Below are 2,451 nucleotides of genomic sequence, written 5' to 3'. Positions count from 1 at the left end.
ACATTTATATCTGAGTGCTATTTCTTTTGTGGCACCGAAAATTTATTTCTAACACTTAGACAGTAACTGAGCCCCGGGGCGTCTGTGGGTGTACCATCCCCCGCTGGGCTGATGTGAGGCCCTTCTTCTTCCTCCCTCCTCTGCAGGTGTGAGCCCGGCATTGTGGGCCTGATCCTTCCCCTGCCCAACTCACTCCTGCTCCCGGTCCCTGTTATCTTTCTCAGGCATTGCCCCCAGTATTCCTCTTATGCTTCCAACTCCTGGGACTTTGCTTCCTGAAGGACCCAACCAACACAGTCGCAGGATGACTCCTCTGTGAGGTCTTCCTTACGTCCCCTTCTCCATGCTCTCCGGGTGGCTGTCACCCTGTCCCCAAGGCCCCGGGGACAGCTCTTTCTCTGGGCCCTCCTGGTCGTGGTTTTTGGGCAGCTTGCTCTGTGAGTGTGGGTTCTCACTTAAATGAACCTGTGTGCTCTGGAAGACACAGGTCAGTTCCTCTCTGTGGGGATCCTCTGCTGGGTTGAGCTCCTGCACTGAGTGGGATTGCTTCATACATTGGCTTGTTTTGTTGCAAATGTGTGCAGCCGCCTGGGGACTGGAAGCTGTGCTCTGGAGGCAACGGAGAGGGTCCACTGAGAAGGGAATTGGCTGAGGCTAGATGGGTCTGGGTGGGCAGAAAGAAGTCAGTCTAGGTGAAGGGGAGGAGTGCAAGAAGGACCACTCTGTGGCCACAGGGAGGATGGGTTACAGTTCAGTACAGCCAGCACTGAAGGCTGAGGGTCACAGGGAGGATGGGGTCCAGTTCAGTACAGTCAGCGCTGAAAGCTGAGGGTCAGAGTAGGCCTGGATTGGGTTTGAATTGGGGCAGAGGGTGCCATGGCAGGGTCTTAAGAAAAGGAGGAAAAAAAAAAAAGTCAAACAGACAGAAAAAGTCAGAGATGAATGCTCTCTGGACAGGGGATTCCCTGCTTCCCCTTTCTTGGGCGGTGGCCAGTGTTGTCCGGAGTGTCCTGCCTTCCATCAGGGTGCTCTGATGAGAACAGTTGATTCCCCCGCCTGTCGGAGGAGGCCTGCCGTCCCCAGGGCTCTGCCTGGTGCTGGCCTGCTCTATGCCTGCAGCCCTGCCAAGAATGATGCCCATGCGTCTTAGTGGCTGACTGCTCATATTGGTAACCATGTTTTAAAGAGGACTTTCCAAAAAAACAGTTTTCAAGGTTGGAGATTTGGTGTTTGGCTGAAAGAATTTCCATCTTCAATCATGAGATCTGAAGCTGAATGGGCTTTGGAGATGATCTGGTTGGGAACTGAGCCCCCTTGTCCCTGACAGTGGCTGTGTTCCCGCCTCGGGGAGGGCCGGCCCAGACCCCAGGGGTAAGGTGACAGCCTTCTGTGGGTGAGTAGGGATCCCTCCCTGGGGAGGGCTGTGCCCTGTGCCCCCTGCCCCCTCCATAACGCCAAAGAGGCGGCAAATCTTGCCCCTGCCTTCCCTCTCAGACCAGAGTGCTCTGCAGGGCTGGGCGGGGGACGCCTTGACCTTGGAGGGCTGTGCTGGGAAGGGAAGGCCTTGGGCCTGGGGTGTGTGCATGGGGGCCTGGGTGGTGAGGGCAGGGGTGACTGAGCGGAAGTCCCTGACTCTTTATAGCCCAGCCCGGGGCTGTTCAGTGTGAGCTGGAAGTACCCCACCCTTGCACTATGAGCAGCTTCCTTCCTGCCTGCTGGCAAGGACGGGTGGGGAGCGGGGAAAGGAGGGAAGGGAGGCGGGAGCAGCGGGAGAGGGGCGGGGAGCAGCTGCCGCCAGGCCTCCCCCTCCCGAGGATGTAACTCATGCTGAATGCTGGGGGGCGGAGAGATTTGCTCAGCTTCCAGATTGCAGAATTGGTGCTGAGCCTTTGGTGAGGGCGTTGGGGTGGCTTCTGGGATGCTGAGGGTTCCGGGCTGTGGACGCGGTTGCCGATCTGAAGGGGCTCCTGTGTTGATCCTGGGCGCCCCCTGGTAGCCCCAGCCCTTCTTGAGACAGCCACATGAGGGCAGCAGAGAGCCGAGGAGGAGCGATTTCAGCACAATCGTGGGATCAGACACCACGAAGGGAGGGGGAGACCCAGGGGATAGGAAAGGAGCCAACGGCATCGGGTGGTAGGTCTACACCAGCCATCTGGGGTCCCAAGGTGGCTCATTTGGGCCCACCCCCAGAGGAGCAGATTGGGACAAATCTGCGCCTCCCTGCTTCCTGCACAGACCACATGGGGTGTGTCAAACCGAAGGCTCAGGAGGTAACTTCACATACACACGTACACCCACACACATACATCCATGCATGCATGCACACTTTCTTACACATATATCCATGCATGCATGCACACACATACACATATATACATACATACATGCATGCATGCACACTCACACACACATACATCCATGCATACTCTCTTACACACACAAATGTTTCGG

The sequence above is a fragment of the Pan troglodytes genome, chromosome 6 (assembly GCF_028858775.2).
Source record: "Pan troglodytes isolate AG18354 chromosome 6, NHGRI_mPanTro3-v2.0_pri, whole genome shotgun sequence".
Taxonomy (NCBI): domain Eukaryota; kingdom Metazoa; phylum Chordata; class Mammalia; order Primates; family Hominidae; genus Pan; species Pan troglodytes.
The sequence above is the reverse complement of the archived record's forward strand: the minus strand, read 5'-3'. Positions refer to the sequence as shown.